Source organism: Neovison vison, chromosome 7 (genome assembly GCF_020171115.1).
Source record: "Neovison vison isolate M4711 chromosome 7, ASM_NN_V1, whole genome shotgun sequence".
NCBI classification, from domain to species: domain Eukaryota; kingdom Metazoa; phylum Chordata; class Mammalia; order Carnivora; family Mustelidae; genus Neogale; species Neogale vison.
In genome coordinates, this window is record NC_058097.1 from 16,614,776 (window position 1) to 16,641,838 (window position 27,063).

Sequence of the window (27,063 nt, forward strand, 5' to 3'; positions counted from 1 at the left end):
ACAAATGGGGGCATCTGGGTGGCTCATTTGGTTAAGCATCTGATTTGGGCTCATGTCATGATCTCAGGGTCCTGGGATTGATCCCTGCGTTGGGTTCTGTACTCAGTAGGAAGCCTGCTTCTCCCTCTCCTTCTCCTCCTCCCCCTGCTTGTGCTTTCTCTCTCTCAAATAAGTAAAAAATCTATTAAAAAATCCCCAAGTTGCCAAAAACAAACAAACAAAAATGAACAATTAAATACTTGAATTATTTCTATAGCTGACCAGCCACAAATGAATCTCCTGATGACAGAATCAGTACCTCCTGAGACAGGGCCACTTAGCTTTAGACAACTCAACATTCAGAAAATTCTTAAAACTTCCACCCACTGGTTTACAATCTACTGAAACTATATAGAAAAAACTTAACCTCTTTGACATGAGAACACTTCAGTTATTTAAAAACTGAGATTATTTCTCTTTCTTTTTTCCCAACTAAGCTAAATATCTCTAGTTCAATTCAATTCAGCCCCAGCAATATTTTTAGCTACCTACCAACTGCCAGGAATTAGGCTACCCACTAAAAATATAGTAACAAATGAAGAAGCATGAATCCTGCCCAGTCCAATAAGGGAGACAACTACATAAAGAGATCATTATAGATTTAAAAACAAATGCAAAAATAAAGTGTATCAAGATAAGGTATACTGATTAATGGTAGCCCCAAATTAAAATATAGCTTTTAGTAGACGGCAAACTTTTTTCTTTGTAAGTTCAATTTTAAGACTCGTAAAACACTTCTTTGACCTCAGTTATAGCTGGCAACTGCTGTCATTTGGGGCAAGGTGTTCTTGTTTCAAAAAACAGATAAATTATTAAAATTTCAAGTGGCATTAAAAATGTAAATAGTCGAATGCAGAATGTAGCCATCATTACCTCTGCTATCATGATGTGTTACATCAGTATTCTACTTTCCTCTCAAATTCTAACATGGGAGGGTCATTTGAGTAGTATCATGGGAATTGAAAAACTAGAAAGATATGATCATTATCAGTGCTTACCAATATCATAATAGTATTAATATTCTACAACAGTGGAAGATTTATAAGCTGGGGTACCTGGATGGCTCAATCAATTAATTGGCTGACTCCTGATTTCAGCTCAGGTCATGTTTAACCAAATAAGCCACCCAGGTGCCCCTAAAAGATTCTATAATAAAACACCTAGATTCCTAGCAGTCCAATTCCCATCTCTGGAGGCAACCATTATATGATCTTCCAGACATATGCTAGATATGCTAGGCATATGTAAAAATAAACACATGCATGTACACACATATACATACACTTCACATAATGGTGATATATAATGCGTACTGCACTAAACTTGCTTTTTTTACTTAATATATTTTTAAAGATTTTATTTATTTATTTGACAGAGAGAGAGGTCACAAGTAGGCAGAGAGGCAGGTAGAGACAGAGAGGGGAAGCAGGGTCCCTGCTGAGCAGAGAGTCCGATGCGGGCCTGGATCCCAGGACCCTGAGATCATGACCTGAGCCGAAGGCATGACCACTGAGCCACCCAGGTACCCTTTTATTTAATAATACTGATAATAGTTTTTTTTTTTAAGATTTTATTTATTTATCAGAGAGAGAGAGGGGAGAGAGTGAGCACAGGCAGACAGAATGGCAAGCAGAGGCAGAGGGAGAAGCAGGCTCCCTGCTGAGCAAGGAGCCTGATGTGGGACTCGATCCCAGGATGCTGGGATCATGACCTGAGCCGAAGGCAGCTGCTTAACCAACTGAGCCACCCAGGCGTCCCACTGATAATAGTTTTTTATAAGCCTAGCATTCTGCAGCTCATTCTATAGCATAATGGATTATAGACAGTCCTTTGGACTCAGATGGATCTGGTTCAAATACCAACTGTGTTTTCTACTTGACTGTTCTGAGGTCCTCATCTATAAAAGGGAAGTAACAATAAATAAGTAAAAGTTTCAGCAAAACAGTACATGCCTTTAAGTTTTATTTATTAATTTAAGTAATCTCTACATGAACTTGGGGCTCGAACTCACAATCCCAAGATCAAGAGTCTCATGCTCTTCTGAAGAGCCAGCCAGGTGTCCAATGTGACTTTCTTTTCCTTCCCTAAGCTAAACAGAAAAGTTTAAAAAATTTTAACACAATCAGTAGAAACTAGGTGAAATTATTTTCTTGTAAGTTATTAAGTAAGATCTGCTGAAATTAAGCTTAATTGTAGAAAATATAAAAGTGCTAATGCCAGAATTTAGATATAGTTTGTGTGTGTGTGTGTGTGTGTGTGTGTACTTTCTCCGTGGAGAAGGTAATACGTGTATTTCTAGGTGGAGAAGGTAAAAGCTAGCTGCCTCAGAAGTCACCAAGGAGATTTTTTCATCCTAGAAAAATAAGCGGGGGTGCAGCCAGTATATCCCTTGAGCAGCTGACTCAGGCATTTCAATGCTTTAGTGCTGTGCTTTCAAGAGAGGATTAGATCACAAGAACTTTAGCAGAAATTCCCAAGTTTCCAGTCATGGCCAATGGCAGAGACTTGCTTTTTGAACATTTAAGGCAGTACACTGACTATTAGGATACAATCAGAGGAAATTAAAGGCATTCTAAATGATTCCTCTTGAATATTATAGTGTAAAAGGAAACTCCTGATCTACCTAGAAGTTCATTCCGTTGCACATAACATCACTGAAATGATGACTGCACATATATTTAATTCAGAGAGACACATGTACACAGCCTATTTCATGGCCTTATGAAAGAGCAGTGATTTCACTTGAGTTGATGACAATGACATACCCCACTCTAACTGGCCACTCATAATGGCTGAAGAACTGTGAATAGACATCTGTTTCTAATTTACCTGAGATTTGGGAGAGGTGGAAAGTTAACAGTGTTCTGTTTTAGTCCTATAATTAGCCCTCTCCAGGTACCACAGTACTCTCACCTGGATACCTGGCTGGATTTATAAAGACTCTATACTCCTGCAAGGCATTCAGATTGACTCAGGACACATCATATACTTCAGAATTATTTCATTTTTCCTGATAGTTGAAGAGGTTATCTTCCAAAATGTTTAATGAAACACTGATATGTAGTGCAGTGTTTGCACTACAGTCCCTTTTCATTGGAGTGACAAAACATATACATGTACTGTTCACACACCTGGAAAGATGTCTGGAAGGATTTTCATCAAAATATCAATCGTGCTTATATGTAGGTGTAGGACTGCCTTTTCTTTATATAGCTCTGTATATTTGAAATTCTAATGGATCGGTATAACTTACACAAAACAAAACAAAACAAAACAAAAAACCCACAAACCCCAAAAAATGAAATGAAAAAAGAAATGAAGAAAACTTATTCTGAAACCTTGCTCAAACTTTAAACATGGAACCACCTTAAACTGAAATCTTATTGAGCCTTCAAAAACTAAAATGCACTGGATAGGATCTAATATCCAAATGATTCTTACTGAATTCCATGCTCTAATGAACAGATTTATAGGAGGTCCATGTATTGTAATGAGATACCCTATGATCCTGGTTTGGGACATTAGGTAGCATCAGATTTTGAGCTGAAGGCCTTTTTATGTGCCTTTTATAGATACTTCATAGAGCAAACATAACTTATGGCTGTAACACAAGTATTCCAGTAAATCAATCCCCTTCCCTTCTAAACATCAACCTTTCATATAATCATTATTTCATATAATCATTATTTTGATTTTTATCTCTAACACTTACCTTTTTCTCACCTAATCTGGTGGCCTGTAGTATGAGTTTAAGTGAAACTAAGGGATCTGACAGTGTGGGGAGAATGGTGTCATTATTTTCCCCAGCTTTTACAAACAAAATTGTCTCTGGGCTACCCTGAGTGTGGAAGAGCTGGCTTGTCATTTCACTCACAAATGAGTAATGGTGACATCAGTGTTAAAGAATTCTCCCAAGGGGTTTCTCCTAAATCTCATCCCAAGCTTCTTCTCCAAATCAGGAATCTGATCAGGAATCTGGCCACCAGAAACATTAGGGAGGAATTACTCTACTTTCAGTAAAAAGCCTTTTACATTCTCAACTTACAGGTCTCTTTCAGATCAAGTATCCTGTCATTTGGGGTCTGCTTCCCCCCCACTTTGTCTCTGCCTCTCTGCCTACTTGTGATCGCTGTCTGTCAAATAAATAAATAGATAAATAAAAGAAGACAACGTTTGAACAAAGACTAAAATTAGGAGGTGGGGGAGCCAGTCATGTGGATGTCTGGGAGAAGCCTTCCAGACAGGGAGAGGAGTGTTAAAGAAGTAAGGAAAACCATGGTGCCTAGCACAGGGTAATCAAGGGAGATTGAGTTGAAAATGGGGTCACAGAGATAATGGGGTCCAAGGCAGATCATTTTGGGACTTTCAGGTCATTGTAAGGACTTTTGGCTTTTATTCTGAAGTGGTAAGACATAGAGAGGTCTTAAGCAGAAGAGTGACATGACCTAACTTATATTTTAATCATTCTCACTACTATTTGGAAAACAGAGTGAAAGAGGGCAAAGGTAAAAAGTAGGAAGACCAATTATTAGAAGAGAAAGATTACGGTAAGTGAGACCAGGGTGGCAGGAGTGGAGGTGGTAAGAACTGGTGAGATTCTCTACTAAAGGTAGACTTACTCAAATATTCTGACAGATAGAAATGGGGGAGGAGTGAGAAAAAGGGAGAAATTGAGGATGACTGAGATTTTTGCCCTAAACAACCAGAAGGACAGAGTTGCCATCAACAGGTTTGTTTAGGAAGAAAGTTTGGTAAGTTGAAACCTATGTTAAACAGCCAAATCTAACTGGCAGCCAGATATACGAATCTGTAGTTTAAGAGACAGGTCTTACCTGGAGCTATAAATTTGGGAGCAACTGGTGTGTGACTGACATTCAAAGCCACGAGACTGGAAAAGATCACTGTATCAGTCAGGGTCCCAGCAGCAAACAAATGGCACAGGATTAATGAAGAGACAATTTATAAAAGTGTGGGCAAGATGTCACGGAAACTACAAGGGAAAATAGAGTGTGATATCCTGTTGACACACCTAGGCCTAAAGGGAGCAGGAGAGGAAGTGGTTGGTTACCAGACCCAGGGGAGTCCTGTAGGGGACTGACTCAAGGGGAGCAGTGACCTTCAGTCAGTTCAGCCAGTTTGGAGCCAAGGGGATAAATGCTCCAATTTCACTTTCTTCCTCCTTTCCCTCCAGTGTCCTGTTGGGACTCTCCATTGGCCAAATTCAACAAAAGCAAAGGGCAAAGAAGCTTGTTGGTGTAATTCATTCAGGTCAGCCTTGTGGAGAAAAAAGCAGGTAGACAAGGAAGAGTGAACCCAGAGGGGCAAATGGAAGACTTCTAGCACGATCACCAAGGAATTGAGCATAGGTGAGGAAGAGGACATTCTACTATTAAAGAGCCGGGGAGAAGAGAATGAAAAGCAAAAGAGACGGGAGACTCACAAGACACAAGTCTCCATAAAAATACTGGCCAAAAATGGTAACAAGTTTACCCAAACTGAAAAAGCCATACTTTGTAATCCCGACTTGGTTCCTTTCTCTCTTTACCACATTTTGGAAAAAAAGGAAAGAAAAAAGTTTATGCTTGCTTTTTTTATTTTCTCCTTTTGCTCTTTAACCTCTTCTGAATAAAACCACATTCTAAAGAGTCACTAATGTTCTCTTACCTATCCAATCCAAATTTCCCGGTCCTTATTCTTGCCCATTCCAACATCGGACAGTGCACTCCATCAACTGTTTTTTATTCCTCCTTTCTGTCCCTCTGTTTTCTTTTCTTTTTTTTTTTTTTTAATTTTTTTAAAAAGATTTTATTTATTTATTTGACAGGCAGAGACCACAAGCAGGCGGAGAGGCAGGCAGAGAGAGAGGAGGAAGCAGGCTTCCTGCTGAGCAGAGAGCCCGATGCGGGGCTCGATCCCAGGACTCTGGGATCATGACCTGAGCCGAAGGCAGAGGCTTTAACCCACTGAGCCACCCAGGTGCCCGTCTGTCCTTCTGTTTTCTAATGCCTTGTTTTTCCTCCTGTACCTACACTGTAGCCGCTCGCCATGGCTCCAATTTTACACTTTCTTCTCACTTTATGTTCTAGTCCCCAGCAACCTTCAATGCTAGATCCTGAAATTTAACATAGATCTCTATAACCAGTGTCTCTTGTCAGTCCCAATTCCTTCCACTTAGGGGCTGTCCTAACCCTTCAAAATCACCATATCCAACTCTGAACTATTCTTCATTATCCTTAATCCTTTCCTGTGTGCATTGTTTTCTTTGTTAGCATGAGCCAATCAGTATCTAAACCAGTAGTATAAAAAGTATAGCATAAAGCCCAATAATCTGTACTTTGGATTAAAGACCTAAGCATGAGACTTGAAACTATAAATCTCCTAGAAGAGAACATAAGCAGTAATTTCTTTGACATCAACCGTAGCAATATTTTTCTGTCATGTCTCCTAGTGCAAAGGAAACAAAGGCAAAAATAAACTATTGAGATTACACCAAAATAAAAAGGTTTTGCACAGTAAAGGAAACAATCAACAAAATGAAAAGGTAATCTACTGAATGGGAGAAGATATTTTCATCTGATACATTTAATAAGGGCTTAATATAAAGAACTTACACAATTCAACACCAAAAACCACCACCATGCCCAAATAATTCAATTAAAAATAGAGGACCTGAAGAGAAATTTTTCCAAAGAAGATATACAGATGGCCAAAAGACACATGAAAAGATGCTCAACATCACTGATCACCAAGAGAATGCAAACCAAAAACCCAATGACATAACACCTTAACACCCATCAGAATGGCTAGAATCAGGAAGACAAGAAATAACAAGTGTTGGTGAGGATGTGGAGATAAAGGAACTCTTATGCACTACTGGTGGTAACACAAATTAGTACATCTAATGTTGAAAAAAGTAGGTTCCTAAAAAAAAGTTAAAAATAGAACAACCATACAATCCAATTCCACTACTGAGTACTTACACAAAGAAAACTAAAACAGGAAAAACACTAATTTGAAAAGATATATGCACTCCCATGTTTGGTGTGGCATAATTTACAATAGAAAATGTAAGCAACTCAAATGTCAATTGATAGATGAATGGATAAAGAAAATGGTGAGATATATATATCTCCAAATCTTGCCATTTGGGACAACATAGATAGACCTAGAGGGTATTATGCTAAGCGAAATAAGTCAGAGAAAGACAAATATCATATGATTTCACTTATATGTAGAATCTAAAACAACAAAACAAATGAATAAACGAAAAGCAGAATCACACTTATAAATACTGAGAACAAACTGATGGTTGCCAGAGGGGAGTGGGATGGGGCAATAGGCAAAATGGGTGAAGGGGAGTGGGAGATAAAGGTTTCCAGTTATGGAAGGAATATTGTTTTGTGTGTGTGTGCTTTTTAAAGATTTCATTTATATTTATGAGAGAGAGAACAGCAGGGGGAGCATCAGGCAGAGGGAGAAGCAGGCTCCCTGCTAAGAAAGGAGCCTGATGCTGAATTTGATCCCAGGACCCTGGGATCATGACCCAAGCAGAAGGCAGTTGCTCAACTGACTGAGCCACTCAGGCACACCTATTTTCTTCTCTTTAAAAGCAGGAAATCCATGTCTCTTTATACTTTCTTTGTCTGAAGACATAGGAGGAGTGATTTGTGAGGTTGTATTAGTGAGGAATTACATGATGATCACCTGAACCTCAGATCTAATAAAAATATGGGTTGCAATACTTTGGATTTGCTGTACCATCACTTCCAAAGTCATACTTATTTTCCCAGTATTGCCCTATCATTTAACTCTGTGAAATTAGCTCATTCGTCCTTGCCAGTCACCAGGAAGAAAAAATTCCCAATAAAGAACCCAAACATATCCTCAGAAACAGTACATGTGGTTATAGGATGTGATTTCAGTATTTTCTGGTTAAAAAAAAAAAATAACACCAAAAAAAATGTAGTTTATATTGGTTCTGCCAATTCATTTCATTACCAATCTTTCCTTTTCCATTTCAACCCAAGGCCCTTCCAAATCAATAAAGGTAGCTCATCTATCTTTTTCAAGGATCTCAAGTTACTATTGGAATGACAAGGAGAAATCAAGTTTCTTTTGGAACCTCTGACCTACATTGGAATGAATCCAAATAAGCAAGAAATAAGGTAGCTCTGAAACTGTGTCCAGCAGTTAAAATTTCAGGATTTTTAAATTATTGCCTTTTATAATAAATTTATGCAAACTGGCAAGAAAACATATTTTTTAGGCTTCAGTCAAATTCATTTTTTTTTTTTAGAGATTTTATTTGTTTATTTGACAGAGATCACAAGTAGGCAGAGAGGCAGGCAGAGAGAAGAGGGGGTGAAGCAGGCTCCCCGCCAAGCAGAGAGCCTGATGGGGGACTCAATCCCAGGACCCCACGATCATAACCCCAGCCGAAGGCAAAGGCCCCAACCCACTGAGCCACCCAGGCGCCCCAAGGCTTCAGTCAAATTCTAACATGGGTATTTATTACTTTTATACAAAAGTATTAGCTTTCACATTTTTATATATATAAGCATAGAATAAAAGCTAGATTGAAATAATTTGGGTGTTTGGATTGTTTACTATATAATTTCTTCGTGGTAGTCTTCTTTAACTACTAATCTTACATGGTAAAACTAGTTGTGGATCAGTTATAAAGTAAATATTTTTTAAGTGAATTTAAAAAGTGATTTTCCTTGGAATGTTTCCTCAAACTAGAAAAGAACATGCAAGCATTTCAACTTTTTAAAAAACAAGTTTTAGAGACACCTGGGTGGCTCAGTCAGTTAAGCGTCTGCCTTCTTCAGCTCAGGTCAGGATATCAGGGTCCTGGGATTGAGCCTGCATCAGCCTCCCTGCTCAGCAGGGACTCTGCTTCTCCCTCTGCTTCCCTCCTTCCCTCCCCCCTGCTTGTACTCTCTCTCTCTCTCTCATGCTCTCTCTCTCAAATAAATAAATGTTTTTTTAAAGATTGTATTTATTTATTTGACATACAGAGATCACCGGTAGGCAGAGAGGCAGGCAGAGAGAGAGAGGAGGAAACAGGCTCCCTGCTGAGCAAAGAGCCCGATGCCCCTGGGACCACGATCTGAGCCGAAGGCAGATACTTTAACCCACTGAGCCCCCCAGGCGCCCCTAAATAAATATTTTTTTTAAAAAGAAGTTTGGGGCGCCTGGGGGGCTCAGTGTGTTAAGCCTCTGCCTTTAACTCAGGTCATGATCTCAGGGTCTGGGATCGAACCCCACCATCTGGCTCTCTCCTCAGCAGCTCAGCAGGGAGCCTGCTCCCCACCCCACCCCGCTATTCCCTCACCTCCCCACCCCCGCCTGCCTCTCTGCCTACTTGTGATCTCTCTGTCAAATAAATAAAATCTTAAAAAAAAAAGAAATATTAAAAAAAGAAGTTTTAAACAACTTAGGTTTGCATTTTTAAAATGTTTTTGTAAGAAACATAGCTACCAGCAAACTTCCCTGTGGAAAGTGCTCTATATATTATGTGTGTTTAAAATCCTTTACATAAGTAATCCAAAACCTGGGAGACATGGTATGTGAAAAATTACTTCAAATAACATATTTTTCTTTTCCTTTTCGTATTGAGATTTGTTTACTTTCTACATATCTCTGTTGTTATAAGTCATTTCCACTTTTAGTACTTTCTCCTCCCCTAATTAAAAAAAAAAAAGAAATTGCTTTATGTGAAACAAGGTTCCAATCTGTTTCTGCCTTTTGCTGGCATACAAAGCAGAGAGGGCTGCTAACAACAGTATAAAAGTCTTAATCCCAAAGGATTAGAAAAAATAGAAAGATGGGGCTTCATTTAATTTCATTTCCATCGAAACAGAGGCAATGAAAAAGACAATTTGCATAAGAAGAAACAAGTGGCTTAGGAATAACTTATATTGCTTCTAGTCTCCTGCTGAAATATTAAAGTAGAGGCTAAAATTTGGGGGGGGGGAAATGAACCCTTCCATATTTTAAAAAAATACCATAAAATGACTCATACACTAAAAACCTCCTACACTAAAACTCATACACTAAAAAACTAAGGACCAAACTAAGGGCATCAGAGTTGCTAAGTGCCAAAAGCAAGTTCTCAATTTTATATTTTAAAAATTATATATAGATTTAGTATATCCATAAAGGGAGCAAGAAAATACGCCAATTTGCTAATAGCAGTTATATCTGTATTACAATAATGGGGATTTCTATTTTTGAAGTTAATTGTTCCTATAATGTTTGACCTTCTTATAATAAGCTTGTGTTCTATAATAAATACTATTAAAGTTAACTTATAACACATGCTGTCAGTTAATAAAAATGGATTAGAAAAGTAATTTCAGAAATAGATTCAATAGCAGAAACAAGATGACAATGGAGGAAACTTACTATTCAATAAATGCTGAAAAAATGGAGTATTGGTATGGAATTGTCTTAGATCCATAGTTCACACCATATAATGCCTTTGCATTAACCTATAATTAATGACCTTTGGATCATTTTTGTAAAATCATTAAAGTATAAAAGCAGAGCGACAAACTTTAAAATCAAATACTCTCTGTTCAAATCTTAATATCACATTTGCCTTCTGGGAGGTCTCTGGGCCTCAGCTGCCTCATTTATAAAACATAAAATACTACCCTCTGCAAGGGCCCTTGTGGGGATTAAATGAGATAATGTATGAAAGGTGCCTAGGCCAGGGCTTGAGCACTGTGGGTACTGAATATTAGTGTGTATGTTTGTGTACACTTAAAACAACACACTTAGGAGGGAGTACAGATTAGTGGACAGAGTCTAAGATTTGAGTTAAACTGACCAGATTTGAATTTCAGTTCGGCCAATTATAAACTTTGTGACTTGGACAAACAATTTCACTTCTCAATTTCAATTTCTAATCATAAAACTCTAATGTTAACCCTAATGCCAATTTTACTGAGTAACCGAGTGGATTAAATAAGATTAACTAATAAAAGTAAACTATTTAAGAGCCTGGAAGGTAGGAGGCACTGAACAGAAATTATATACAGAATGGGATTATTATGCAACTTTTTTTTAAAAGATTTTATTTATTTATTTGACAGAGAGAGATCACAAGTAAGCAGAGAGGCAGACAGAGAGAGAGGAGGAAGCAGGCTCCCTGCTGAGCAGAGAGCCCAATGCGGGGCTCCATCCCAGGACCCTGGGATCATGACCTGAGCCAAAGGCAGAGGCTTTAACCCACTGAGCCACCCAGATGCCCCTATTATGCAACTTTAATGCTAATTCTCCTTTATTTATATTTTTTGAAGACTTTATTTATTTGACAGAGAGGGGGAGAATGTGCGCACAACAGCACAAGCAGGGGCAGGTGCAGAGGGAGAGGGAGAAGCAGACTCCCCGCTGAGCAGGGAGCCTGATGTAGAGCTTGATCCCAGGACCCTGGGAGCATGACCTGAGGCATAGGCGGTGCTTAACCAAAAGAGCCATCCACGCTCCCAACTCTAATTCCTTTTTTTTTTTTTTTAAAGATTTTATTGATTTATTTGACAGAGAGAGAGACAGCGAGAGAGGGAACACAAGCAGGGAGAGTGGGAGAGGGAGAAGCAGGCTTCCCACCAATCAGGGAGCCTGATGAGGGGCTTGATCCCAGGACCCTGGGATCATGACATGAGCTGAAGGTAGATGCTTAACAACTGAGTTACCCAGGTGACGCCCCCCCCCAATGCTAATACTTTAATGACTATCTGGAGATGGTAATGAAGATATCTCCAGAAAAACAGCAAGTTAATTGTTCTCTGTCTCCCTCTTCACAAAAAGACCAATTTTGACAGCACACAGCCTTCCTCATTTATATTCCAGTAACACTCCACGTATCACTATTATGGCACTTGTCATAGGTCACAGTTTCTGTTTTGCCCATCTTTTCCATTTGACCAAGGTACACTGAGGGATTAAACTCAAGACACCATAAAAGTCAACCATAATTACAACACATCCCTTTTACAGTGTTTATCTAACCGTGGTTCTTTTGGTTCTTCCTTCTAGTCACTCTTCAGAAGCGGGTTGCACTTTATGCAGTGCTATTTAAGGCCCTGAACACATTCTCTTGCACATTCATGAGGCCAAATTCATGTATTTTTCTTTTTTAAGATTTTATTTATTTGAGAGAGAGAGGGGGCACAAGCGGGAGAGGGTACAGGGGGAGAGGGAGAAGCAGGCTCCAAGCTGAGCAGGGAGACCCACAAGGGGCTCGTTCCTGGGACCCTGGGATCATGACCTGAACCAAAGGCAGCCACTTAACTGACCAAGCCATCCAAGTGCTCCAAAATTCATGTGTTTCTCTAGTACCTACGTAATCCTTCTGTGACCCTGGCTTGACATTACATTTCCTTCTAACCTTTTAGAGGAAGTTGTACACCATTCCACACAGCATTACTATTAGAGTATGCATGTTCAGTTATTGCACAAATGAACTTTACACATTAGTCAAAATTTGGCAGTACATTGATAGTGTTCATAGCAGTGATCACTAACACACAGAAGATGCGCTGTAAATACTGGTTAGGTGCAGTATGAAAAATTCTGTCACAAATACAGATATATTTTTGTAGTCCTAATTTCCCTGTCCTGTTGAATCATGAGAAATATTTATGGCTTGGGGATAAAATCCCATTAAAAATTGTTGCTAATGGTGGGGAACACCTGGCTGACTCAGTGGAGCATACAACTCTTTAATCTTAGAGTTGTGAGTTCAAGATCCATGCTGGGTGCAGAGATTACTTAAAATCTTTTAAAAAACTGTTGCTAATAGCTACAGATTAAGGCTTCTGTAAATATTTGGATAAAGGATCCTTGCTCAACATTGTTATATGCCTTTTGAATATGTGGGACATGGTCACTCCCTGCCTATACAGAAAGTTATCACATAAATTCTGTATGTATGATCTTTGTTGAGGTTCTCCTCACCTAAATTTGCTACTAGAACTAATCTGCCATTAGAATAAAATTCTCCTTAATAAACTATCTTCAATTTAAATACATGGCTTATGGGTACATAATTAGCTCTCGAGCAGTGTCATAAAAATTTAATCCTATTGGGAGAGGTCAATAATGGATTAAAACATTTCTTTATGAGTAAAGAAAATCCTTGACTCAATTATCTACTCCCAACATTAATGATAGGAAACAATTTTTTTCATCTTAAAAACCATGTTTCCCCCCTTTTCATCAACAAAGAACTGTCTGTTATATATAAAGCATGTAGGATACTTAAAATGTCTAAATACAGATTTTGTGCTCACATTGTTTAGTTGAGAAGGAAAAAAAAAAAGCCCCAAAAGAGCAATTAATAAACTAGACATTATAAAAAACAAAATGTGATAAATGCTATAGGAGAAATAGAAAATGTTACATATAACTGGATATAACAAAAGTAAGTAAAATGAATTAATTGAAAAATACCTAGTAAAAATACTAATAAAGTAACATTTTCCTACTAGACCTCCTCCCCTCCCCGGCCAAAAAAATTCTAGTTGTTTAAGCTCAAGGATATCCTTATCCGTATTTTTGTTGCTAAGTGGATGTGTCCTGGGCTAGCTGGACACACCGGATGGCTTGTTTAGATCAGCACCTAAGTGATAACTATAGACGGAAACACAGTATTAACCAAGCACAATAGCTGTGTTGGAGGGGTCAGCAAGCACTCCATCCTGCACATCCAGTCAGAGCTACCACTGGGGAAGGAGAATGTCATCCAAGTTTCCATATCTTTAAACACTTTATAATTTTTTTTTAATTGTACAAAAGAACTGCTATTCATAACTGCCAAGCTTTTGTTGTCATTAGGGATTTTCTAACCAAACTGGCAAAATTAAGTGAGTTCAGGAAGTGGAGAAAAGACAAAGATGGGTTCATGTTCTTTCTCTCCTCATTCTTATGTAACAGCTAAGGAGTCAGTTGTAGTAGATTGAGAACTGTTAGAGTTAGAAATCAGCTGGTGAATGTTGAGCTCTATAGGGCCATACATGGCTCAATTCACATCAAACAACTGTACTCACTGATAATTTTTGGTTGTTTTAATTAAAAGGTAATAAAAACAAAAGCTGGAATATTTGAGCCTCAAAATAAATAACAGTGGCATGGAATTATAACCTATAAAGTAAATATCCCTAAGTCCATCCTGATATAAAGAAATAACTGAATAAATTGAATAAATAAATACAAGGAGAGGAGACAGCCCTTATTGAACAATTCCAATTAGTGTCAGAGGAACAAAAGAAATCAAAAGTCATTATTAGACCACTACAGTAATAATTGTTGCAGGCAAGGCTCACTGACGAATGTTAAAATTAGTGAAAAGTTTAAAGAGTAACAGAGTATCTGCAGTCTCAACAAATTTCCCCAAGATGATTATTAATTACAAAGGAAAAAACAGTAATGTTATGTGGAGAAATCCAACAGAAGTCAAAATTTATAATACGGATATTGAGACATACTGATGTCATGCACCCTACACTCCCACATATCATGAAAAGGAAGTATCACTTCTCTGGCATTCTTGCTAACAACACATAAGCTCAGTCTGTTCATGATAAGGCGAGAGACAAATCCAAAATGATAGACATTCTACAAAATGATTCAAATGATTCGAAACTGAGTACTACACAGGGTTAGTTAGCACATCTGTCATCTCACATAATTACAGTTTTTCTGTGTGTTGAGAAAATCTAATATCTACTCTCTTAACAACTTTTTTTTTAAGTTTATTTATTTATTTATTTATTTGACAGACAGATATCACAAGTAGGCAGAGACGCAGGCAGAGAGAGAGAGAGAAAGGAGGAAGCAGGCTCCCCGTGGAGCAGAGAGCCCGATATGGGGCTCAATCCCAGGACCCTGGGACCATGACCTGAGCCGAAGGCAGAGGCTTTAACCCACTGAACCACCCAGAAGCCCCTCTCTTAGCAACTTTAAATATGTAATACAGGATTGTTAACTATGGTTACCAAGTTGAATCAGAGATCCCTAGAACTTCTTCACCTTATAATTGGAAGTGTGTAGCCTTTGACCAACATCTTCCTAATCTCTCTACTGACTTTTACTTCATTCTAAATGAGCCAGAGTAAATTTGAGGTGTGAGAATAATGATGAAACTGAAAAATACCATCATTCTAGAGATAGCTGTATTTAATTCCAAATTCCATTAAGGTAATATTATAGAGCAGCTTTGGACATGTGAGGGTTTGCCCTTGCAACTGACAACCAATCTGTGTTATTATTAGCTTCCTATAATCAGTAAGGGTACTTATCTTGAGATTATATTTATCTTTATGCATGCTAAATCCTCCTTTCTCTCTCTCAGAGATTACTCCAGGAAAGGAGAAAGATTCACCAGTGTAGTAAGTAACACGAATATGCTCAGTACAGCTGAAATAAATGAACATACTTAGAGATTAATGAAATAGCTATTAATTTCAAGTGTGTTATGTTTGGCCTCCTAAACATACACATTCTCTCTCTCTCTCTCTCTCACACACACACATATTCATCCAGAGTGTCTGGGGACAAAAACTAATCTAAAAATAGATAACTTACAAAGTTTTCGGGCTAGAAGACACCTTAGAGATAATTCAGTCCAACCTGTTAATCTTTAAAGCTATGAAACCGAAACCCTAAGAAAAATGAGGCTCAAAGAAATAAGAAAACTTCTTCCAAGTCACAGTTAGTCTGTGGCAAAGCCACAGCTAAAAAACCATGTCATCTCTTCCTGAGTACATTCTTAACTCTCAGTTTGGTTTCTCAGATAGTGTAAAATCATAACTGGCTGGCTAACAATCCTGCAGAAAGGTACATTTTATTACTACTTTACTGTTAACATGTTTTAAAACTCAGGCCAGAGTCCTTTCACCTCATTGTAATTCACCTTTTTTATATCAGACATAAGACTTAAAAAAAAAAATCAGAGATCAATATTTAACTCACTAGTACACCTCTGAAAGCAAACAGTTCTTTCTCAGACATCAGAAGCACAGAGGGGCTGGAAGACTCATAGCCACTGTTTCCTTCCTTGTTATGGCCAGGGCAGCAATGGCAATGGCATGGGGAGAGGGTGGTTAGAAGAGTACTGCAGTAGCCCTAGCCAAGCTAAAACTAAACAGAAAACCTGAGATAAGAATATAATTTTTCATTTTCATCTTTTTTTATTTTTTAAAGTAGGCTCCATGCCCACTGTGGGGCTCAAATTCATGACCCTGTGACCAAGAGTCACATGCTTTACCTACCGAGCCAGGTGCCCAAGAATACAATTTTTCAAAAGAAAGTTATTATTTTTTGAAAAATATCATGCTTCAATGTCCATCCCTTCAGAATTGGTGATAATCACACAAGTGTCTTAATTACATTTCTTTAGATTTCAGTTCCTTTATATATAAAGCCTATCCTTAGGGGATTATTATAAAGATTAAATGATTAAAGTATGGAAAGGATTTCAGAAATTGTAGAAACCATACCAATTTGAGATATTACTGTTACTATCTAATACAGACCTTGACAATCATTTTTACCAGGTTCAGAAATTAGCATGGTACATGGCAAAAAGCAGGTGTTTAGTAAGTGTTTATTAAATGAATTAGTGTGCAAACCTGACTAAGACCTCCTCCCAAGGGCATTATCATATAGCATAATGGATTACCTGTGGTGGGAACTCAGAAATAGACCATTGTGCCTTTCTGAGTTTGACCTATCTATACGTGCCAGACAACTACTGTGAGGGCTAATGAGATAAAGCTCACAAAGGAGACCAGGGCTCTGGGAAAAAAGGATCCGCTCAGGACCACTGTTCTTGAATGTATAAGGCAGTCACACGAAGGACACAGAGCAAAATAAAGCTGAAAATTCAAATAGTAATATTAGCCTCTTAACAGTGGAGAAAACTGTTGGAATTATTCCTGAACTTGGATTATTCTTTTTTAAAGAAAATTTTATTTATTTATTTGACAGAGAGAGAGAGAGAGATCACAAGTAGGCTTAGAGGCAGGGAGAGAAAGAGGGGGAAGCAGGTTTCCTGCTGAGTAGAGAGCCTGATGCCAGGCTCGATCCCAGGACCGAGATCATGACCTGAGCCAAAGGCAGAGGCTTAACCCACCGAGCCACCCAGGTGCCCCTAAACTTGGATTATTCTGCTGAAATATTCAGTGAGTGAATAAAATTTTTTTTAATATTTTTTTAAAGATTTTATTTATTTATTTGATAGGCAGAGATCTCAAGTAGACAGAGAGAGCAGGAAGCAGGCTCCCTGCTGAGCAGAGAGCCCGATGCGGGGCTCGATCCCAGGTCCCTGAGATCATGACCTGAGCCGAAGGCAGAGGCTTTAACCCACTGAGCCACCCAGGCGCCCCTAAAATGTTTTGATGCTATACATACCAACCTTTATAAATGCCTCAGTGCTCTAATTTTGCAATTATGTTTTTATTTTCTGTGGTGGAAATCCCTAAAATATGAAAGTGTGAAATAAATACCATCTCAGCAACAAAGCAAAGAGGATGCCTGGAATAAGCAGGAAAGCATACACATGTGAACTGTAATGGGTTCTTCAGGAGGAAATGTCTCCCTTTTTTATGTGGGTTAAAAATAAGAACTGGAAGAATACAAAAATACTAATTCAAGGGGACACATGCACCTTGATGTCTATAGCAGTGATGTGGCCACATTATGGAAACAGCCCAAGTGTACACCAACAGATGAATGGATAAAGATGTGTCAGATACACACACACACACACACACAAAATATACACACAATGGAAAATTACTCAGCCATAAAAAAGAATGAAATCTTGCCATTTGCAATGACATGGACAGAGCTAGACAGTACTGTACTGAGTGAAGTATGTCGGTCAGAGAAAGACAAGTACCATATGATTTCACTCATATGTAGAAATTAAGAAACAAAACAAACGAGCGAAGGGAAAAGGGGGGCAAACAAAGAAACAGACTCTTAACTATAAGAGAACAAACTGATGGTTATGAGAGAAAGGTGGGTGGGGGATGGGTAAAATAGGTGTTGGGGATTAAGGAGTGCACTTGTGCTGAGCTCTGAGTGATGTATGGAATTGCTGAACCACTATATTGTACACCTGAAACTAATATAAACACTCTATGTTAACTAACTGGAATTTAAATGAAAACTTTAAAAAACAGTAAAACTGGAAATCTCTGAAAACTCATATGAAGGGCTCCCCAGCCTCATGCAAAAATAGAAGTGCCCAGTTATTTTTCTCTTGTCTTTTTTCTCAATCATCCACACACTCCCCAAGAGACAATCAAGTGACTCCTTGTTCTCACATAAATAATTCTCACTCTGCAAGAACTTATGAATGTACTTCATACAGCTAAAACTACGGTAAGATATTGAACTCCTAAAACCCTTATATCATGAAATCACGTTCTAATATGAACACAGCATATTTTCATTTATATTATTGGTAAGTAATTCTTATTAAGAGTTAAAATAGTTATTTTTTGGAATTCTATTTGTGCTGAAATCTAAGATAACAGTACTTTTCATAGTATAGCCTATGGGAACAAGGGAGAAAAACAAGAAGTGCAGAAGAACTTAAGAGAAAATAGATGTAAAACTCTCATGGCGTTGGACAGCCATTTTCCCATTGAATAAGCATGTACAGATCAAACCTATTTGAGGCAAAACAGTGGGAAAAATTACCTTAATAGAACAACATTCCATGTCTTCAAGAAGCTAAAAATATAACAGAAGATATAAATATGCAATCACCATCCTCACTACTCATTTAATGTTGTGTGTGCCAAAAAGTTATGTTTTATGTGTATAATTCCATTTAATCTCACAACAATCCCATGAGATAGGTACATTACTCCCATTTTACAAATGGAAACCAAGGTCTTAGAGAAGGTAAAAAACAAAACACACACTTGCCACTCTTGCCATTAAATAGCAAAGATGGAAAGAAAGACCAAGCATGTAACTAGTAATCCTATATCTTACCAATGAACAAACAATGAAGGACTATTATAGAACATATACAAAATGTATGAAGTAAAAAAGGTAACCTAAACGAGTGCATAACTTTGAAGGGAGAGGACAGGATGGAGTCAGGAAAGGTTCGCACAGGAGACCTTGATCTTTGAAAGATAAAGTGCTTCAGGCAAACAAAGTGGAAATGAGTGAGCCTGGCTGGGTTACAGCACAGAGTCAGGGAGTAACATGAAACATTCCGAGAAATGTAAGTAGGTAGGAAAGGCTGGAGTGTAGGGTTCAGGGTGGAAAGCAGGGATCTCCTTTTGAGGGATCGGTGATATTCACACTTAAGAGTTATCAGCCACCACGAAAGGTAGTCTTGGCTCTTATGTTAACTATTCCTCCTTGAAGAGCTTCCAAGGTAAGTGTACAAAAGGAAAGATGTGCCCTTAACACTACAAGACTTTTGGGGCGCCTGGGTGGCTCAGTGGGTTAAGCCGCTGCCTTCGGCTCAGGTCATGATCCCGGGGTCCTGGGATCGAGTCCAGCGTCGGGCTCTCTGCTCAGCAGGGAGCCTGCTTCCCTCTCTCTCTCTCTGCCTGCCTCTCTGTCTACTTGTGATCTCTGTCTGTTAAATAAACAAATAAAATCTTTAAAAAAACAAAACAAACAAACAAAAAAAACTATAAGACTTTTTCCTCAAAGCAGAGTTTGAGATCACTACCAAAACACAGATCACAAACTTCCTAAGATAACGGATAAATGTATATTTTTAAAGAACTGAGTTAAAGAAAGGACACAACATAGATCTCACTCATGCATCAAACACATCACATGAGTTGTGAACGGGACACTATAAAATGTATGGTACAGTGTTCCTGCCTTCAAGTAATAGCATATCATCAGGTAAAGGGCTTATCTCTGTGCACTCCACAGATACCTGCACCAGTTATCCCAAATTTGGCTTTATACTTAATCTGAAAGTATAAAGTAAGTCCAAGTAAATAAAACAAACCACCACTACAAAGGCCACATAGGAAAACCTTTTCAATACAACTTCTTTTTAATTTCAAGTTTATATCGAAGCAGAGTTAAAGAATGATTAAATATCATTAGGATCTTTATATTTGAAGTGGATAATTAAGTCACCTTAAATATATACAGAAAAAACTACTGATCATGTGCTTAAGAAACAGAAATTTTTTCCCTCCAAAGTAATCTGAAATTTTACCCTAAGCCTCAGTACAATAAATATGTTTACTTTATTTTAAAACAAATTTATCCCTATTTAAAAGTTTGGGGGGGGATTTATTTGTTTATTTATTTGACAGAGGGAGAGAGAGTTCAGGCAGAGGGAGCAGCAGAGGGGGAGGGAGAAGCAGACTCTCCACTGAGCAGGGAGCCCCAGATGGGGCTCAAAACCAGGACCCCAGGATTATGACCTGAGATGTAGGCAGATGCTTAATTGACAACCCCAAGAGCCCCAATCCCCATTTTTTTTAAATCACAAAAGGAATTGGGCATCCTGTAAATATTTTCAATATCGTAGAAGCACATAACATACATGAGATGGCTCTCTGTATGTTATGGCTCTTCGTAAGTGATCACTATGAGAACACAAAATGCTTACCATTATTATAATATATAATGTAGTATGTCTATAAGAACATAATAATATCGCGGCGCCTGCGTGGCTCAGTGGGTTAAGCCTCTGCCTTCAGCTGAGGTCATGATCTCAGGGTCCTGGAATCGAGCCCCACATCAGGCTCTCTATGCAGAAAGCCTGCTTCCTCCTCTTTCTCTGCCTGCCTCTCTGCCTACTTGTGACCCCTCTCTGTCAAATAAATAATAAAAAAAAATCTTAAAAAAAAAATATATATATATATAATAATATATTCTCTTACTCTACAAAACGATCCAAAGTAAAGAAAACTGTGTAGACAGAAAAATACCTGCGGGAAAAGGGAATCTTTAATTTATATAATCTCCTATTGATTGAATTTTTAAAAATACTTGATAATTTTGTGATAAAGAGTTATTTTAAAAAATTAAATAGTTAAATGGGGCACCTGGGTGGTTTAGAGGGTTAAGCCTCTGCCTTCGGCTTGGGTCATGGTCTCAGGGTCCTGGGATCGAGCCCTGCGTTGGATTCTCTGCTTGGTGGGTAGCCTGCTTCCCGCCCCTGCTCTGCCTAATTGTGATCTTTCTCTCTCTGCCAAGTAAATAAATAAAATCTTTAAAAAAAAAAATTAAATAGTAAAAACAAAAATGTCAATTTACCAAAAACTGAGTAAATTACAAAAACAGAGGTCTCCAGAGTTTGCTGTGTATGCAACTACCTTGCTGAACTTAATGTTTTGTTCCCTAAAGTTGAACATTTTCTTAGTTACGTAGCTATCTCAGAATCAACATCTGGGATGGATTCTGATAAAAATTAGCACAGCACTAAGAGTGTAGGCTCTGGAGCCAGATGGCCTGGGTTCCTCTCAGACCTTCTCCACTTACTCAATATTCATACTTGGTTATATCTTAATACTTCAAGTTACTTACTCTTAAAGTGAGGAAAACAATGGTCCTTAATTAATTAAATGATGTAAAGCACTTAGAACAGTGTCTAGAACACTAAATGCTCAGTAAATGTTAGCTATTGTAATTACTACCCATTCTCTTAAAAGTAGTATAACTGGGGCACCTGGGTAGTCCAGATGGTTAAGCATCTGTCTTGGGCTCAGGTCATGATCCCAGGGTCCTGGGATCAAGACCTGCCTGAGGCTCCCTGCTTCTCCCTCTCCTTCTACTGCTCCCCCTGCTTGATCTCGTTCCATCTCTGTCAAATGAAATCTTGTAAAAAAAAGTAGTAGTAGTAAAAAATGTCAGATATTCAATGTCTAGAGAAAGAAACTAAGGTTCAAAGAGAGTACCTTCTAGTGCTAAAATTTCACCCAAGTGAATGAGATCCCATGTAGCAAAAGGGGGAAAAAAAAACCCTACTAAGACCAGATTCAGGGGCGCCTGGGTGGCTCAGTGGGTTAAGCCTCTGCTTTGACTCAAGTCATGGTCTCAGGGTCCCAGGAGCCTGCATTGGGCTCTCTGCTCAGCAGGGAGCCTGTTTCCTGCTCCTCCCCACCCCGCTTCTCTGCTTACTTGTGATCTCTCTCTCTGTCAAATAAATAAATAAAATCTTAAGAAAAAAAAAAAAAAGACCAGATTTAGGTACAGTATTATCCATCTAGTATAACCCTATATAAATGACTTTCTCCCTATATTTTTCACTCCACTAAGGCAAGATCTGACCTGAAAATATGGTCAAACTGGCCAGCATTGAATCTGACTCCCATTAAAATAGAGCCTAAACTGGGTCACCTCGTGGCTCAGTTGGTTAAGTGGTTAAGCAACTGACTTTTGATTTTTGGCTCAGGTCATGCATGATCTTGGTCCTGTGATCAAGCCCCACAGTAGGGGGTCTACTTGAAGACTCTCTCTCCTTCGCTTCCTCCTCCAACTCACGCAAGTGCACACCTGCATGCGTACACTCCTCTCTCAAAAACAGCCTAAACTGATTAGTTTTGGGTGACAAAAATAACCTAAATACTGGTACTATATGGGCCAAAAGTAAGAAAAACATAGGGCAACTGAGAGCAAAACAAACAAATCTAGTCAGTCACTATGGCTACAGTGTGGAAGCTTATAAATTTGTCAAATAGTGAGTTTCACTTCTTTAGGAATAAACTACTTTATCCTATCAACATAAATAGATGCATAGTTACTGTAGTTTACTATGCAAGAATTCCTTTCATGTTCTGCAAGAATAAAAATGCTAGCAAATTCCTTATTTAAAAATGTGTTCAGGGGCGCCTGGGTGGCTCAGTCATTAAGCATCTGCCTTCAGCTCAGGTCATGATCTCAGGGTCCTAGGATCAAGCCCCACATTGGGCTCCCCGCTCTGCAGGGAGCCTGCTTCCCCCTCTCCTACTCCCTCTGGTGTGTTGCCTCTCTCGCTGTCTCTCTGTCAAATAAATAAATAAAATTTTTTTTTTTAAATGTGTGCAGAAGATACTTTCCTGTAGGGAAACTGGAGATTAATTACCTACACATCTTGCCCAAATAGTATAGACTGGAGAGATGAGTAATGACTGCTAAATAAAAAGCTTAAAGGTAGGAGCCCAGGGATACCTGGGTGGCTCAGATAGTTGAATGGCTGCCTTTGGCTCAGGTCATGACCCCAGGGTACTGGGATCAAGTCCCACATTGGGCTCCTTGTTTAGCTGGAAGCCTGCTTCTTCCTCTGCTGCCTCTCCCCCATGCCCATGCTCTCTTGCTCTCTCGCTCTCTCTCTCAAATGAATAAATAAAATCTTAAAATAAATAAATAAATAAATAAGTAGGAGCTCAGAGTGACTTCCCACATTACTTACACTTCCTAATATGCATAACTGTGTACAGGACCTGAATAGAAAAATAAGATTTCGGGGCACCTGGGTGGCTCAGTGGGTTGAGCTGCTGCCTTCGGCTCGGGTCATGATCCCAGGGTCCTGGGATCGAGTCCCGCATCGGGACTCTGCTCAGCAGGGAGCCTGCTTCCCTCACTCTCTCTCTGCCTGCCTCTCCGTCTACTTGTGATTTCTCTCTGTCAAATAAATAAATAAAAAATCTTTAAAAAAAAAATAAGATTTCATAGATATACAATATATTGTTTTTTCCTAACACGCTGTGTTTACGTATTTTTTAGAAGCAATATTAGAAACTTGAGTTTTATTTGAGGAAAAGTTACTTATCCCACTTTTCCTCCCTCAAATTCATCTAAAGTTACCAGAATCTTAAAATTGTGTTTGGGGGATGCCTGGGTGGCTCAGCTGGTTAAGCATCTGCCTTCAGCTTAGGTCATGGTCCCAGGGTCCTGCGATCGAGTTCCGTGTCAGATTCATTGCTCAGCAGAGAGCCTGCTTCTCCCTCTGCTTGCTGCTTCCCCTGCTTGGGCTCTCCCCCTCTCTCTCTGACAAACAAATGGATAAAATTAAAACAAAACAAAACAAAACAAAAAAACCCCACTGTGTTTGGGATCACTAGGGGACCTTGTGTGTGAAGTATGAAAGAAATAGCATGGAAATGCTAGATGCAGGGAAGAGGAAATGGGAAAGATAATATTATCCAAATAAAAGAAAATGCCCACAATTTCAAAGAGATACAAACACCCCTATGTTTATAGTAACCAAGATATGGAAGCAGCCCAAGGATCCACAGATTGATGAATGGATAAAGATAAGGAAGATGTGGGGGAGATAGATAAGATAGTAAGATAGATAGATACACACACACATACACACACACAATGGGATATTATTCAGCCTTAAAAAGCATGAAATCGGAGTGCCTCGGTAGCTCAGTGGGCTAAAGCCTCTGCCTTCAGCTCAGGTCATGATCCCAGGATCCTGGGATGGAGCCCCTCATTGGGCTCTCTGCTTAGTGGGGAGCCTGCTTCCCTTCCTCTCTCTCTGCCTGCCTCTCTGCCTACTTGTGATCTCTGTCAAATAAATAAATAAAATCTTTTTAAAAATTTTTTGAAAAAGCATGAAATCTTGCAATTTGCAACAACATGGATGGACCTGGAGAGTATAATGGTAAGTAAAATAAGTCAGAGAAAGACAAATGGCCTATGATTTCACTCATACGTGGAATTTAGGAAACAAACATGCAAAGGGGAAAAAAAACAAGACAGAGATAAACCAAGAAATAGACTCTTAACTACAGAGAATAAACTGATGGTTACCAGAGGGGAGGTGGATGGGGGGATGGGTTAAATAACTGATGGGGATTAAGGAACGTACTTATCGTACTGAGTGATGAATGGAAGTGTTGAATCATTATATTGTACACCTGGGGCGCCTGGGTGGCTCAGTGGGTTAAAGCCTCTGCCTTCGGCTCAGGTCATGATCCCAGGGTACTGGGATGGAGCCCCGCATCAGGCTCTCTGCTCAGGGGGAGCCTGCTTCCCTTCCTCTCTGCCTGCTTCTCTGCCTACTTGTGATCTCTGTCTGTCAAATAAATAAATAAAAAATCTTAAAAAATAAATAAATAAATAAATAAATAAAATCTTAAAAAAAATTATATTGTACACCTGAAACCAATATAACATTTTATGTTAACTAACTGGAATTAAAATAAAAACTTAAAAAAGAAACAGAAAAAAAAAAAAAAAAAAAGCTGTATGTCACACCCACCAAACCAGATGCCAGAATCCACACCCAAAGAATCAAATGGCAACAGGGGAAGGGAAAAAAGGAAGATAAAACTGGAGGTCTTTCTCCCTGCCTTATGAAGGGTCACAGGAAGTTATCTGTGAAATGTGAATTCCAGTAACAACCTCCTCCCTGGGATGGAACTGTGGGCCATCACAGAGAAATTACTTAATTATTTCTTCCCTTGAGAGTAAACTGGGTCATGCATATGCAGATTCCCCTCTTGCTAATGGGTCCCTTTCTGTACAGAGCCAATTTAAAACATAAACTTAGGGAAACAAAACAAGATCATCAGGACATAAAGACTATGACCATATGTGAACGACACAGCAGTAACATCACTGTACAGTTTCCATTACTACCTCCATAATTGAATTCAGCCCAACAGTTAAACTAACGATTTGAATTAAGCAGAAAGGTAATTTGATGCCAAGAAAGATGTGGTAAACTGGAGAGTGGAAAAATACTTGCTAAAGCCACAGACTATTCAGCTGAGACGGATTATTGAAGGGGCCCATGCTGTAGATTTATGCTGGTACATCATCTGAAAATATCTGGCTTTGGTTTAAGATGGGATATTCTTAAATATGTTTTAAGTTTCCCAAAGCTTAAATCGGCAGTCAGTTCATTTAGTTTGTGGGCAATGCACTAACTTAAGATCCTTTCTTTCCACAGACCAAAATTAATCAATCATCTGTCCCTGTAAAGAATTTGGGCTTCTGAAAGAATTTTAAATCTATGTTAGGAAAGGCCTGAGGTACTAGGTCTAAAAGGAATTGTGGCAAAGTCTGACTTCTTAGAAACTACTGTCTCAACATGTTTTTCTTTTGAAGAGCAATAAAATTCCATATATGGAATAAGACTTGATGGCATACAACCCAATGAATCTGGTGCCCAGTGGGAGATTTCTGGTGCTCCTAGAGACCCTATGGAAGCAAATATAGCTGAGCAGCAATGCTATATGTCCACTTCGCTTTCCTTATACCCTGAACAAAGGACAGTCCTCACCAGTCTCCAGCTTATAAAATAATATTAAGAAGAGGTGCTCAATAAATAACAGATTCCTACTGTAATAAAAAAGGGAAGGAGAGGATTTAAGGAAGCTGTTTTAAATGGAAAGGAGGGTGCCAGGGTGGTTCAGTGGGTTAAGCCTCTGCCTTTGGCTTGGGGTCCTAGGATTGAGCCCCACATCGGGCTCTCTGCTCCGCGGGGAGCCTGCTTCCCCCTCCCCCTCTCCCTACTTGTGATCTCTCTCTGTCAAATAAATAAATAAAATCTTTAAAAAAAAATCACAACCTGCATTTAGAATGAATAGTAACCATCATATTACATTGTTATAAGCTCCTTAAAGGTAGGAATTTTGTTTGTTCAAAATAATGCCTACTAACTGGGAGATGTAAGGAGTTACTTCTGCTTGCTTCTTTTTAAAAAATATTTATTTATTTGAGAGAGAGAGAGTGCGTGCAGACAATAGGAGGAGAAGCAGAGGGTGGGTCGGGGGGCAGGCAGGGGCTGGATCTCAAGCAGACCATGCTGAGTGTGGAGCCCAACATCGGGCTCAATCCCATAATCCTAAAATCATGAACTGAATCAAAACTAAATAAGAGTCCACTGCTCATCCAACTGAGCCACCCAGGCCCCACTCCTGCTTTCTTCATTAGCCTTGAGTGAAAACTGGAAAAGACAAGAACAATGAGAAAGCCTCCTAGCCAAAGGGAAGAGAGGAGACTGGGCCAGAGGCTGCATCCACTTGATTATTTAACAAGTGGATGCAAAAAAGTTCGCCTGGTTAAATG

At 38.9% G+C, this 27,063-nt stretch overlaps 1 protein-coding gene across 1 annotated transcript in view; it reads right to left on the reverse strand.

Moving 5' to 3' along the window:
• Positions 1-27,063, reverse strand: part of SNTB2 (syntrophin beta 2) — a 113,799-nt gene that overhangs the window by 64,799 nt on the left and 21,937 nt on the right. The gene's annotated exons all lie outside the window — the stretch shown is intronic.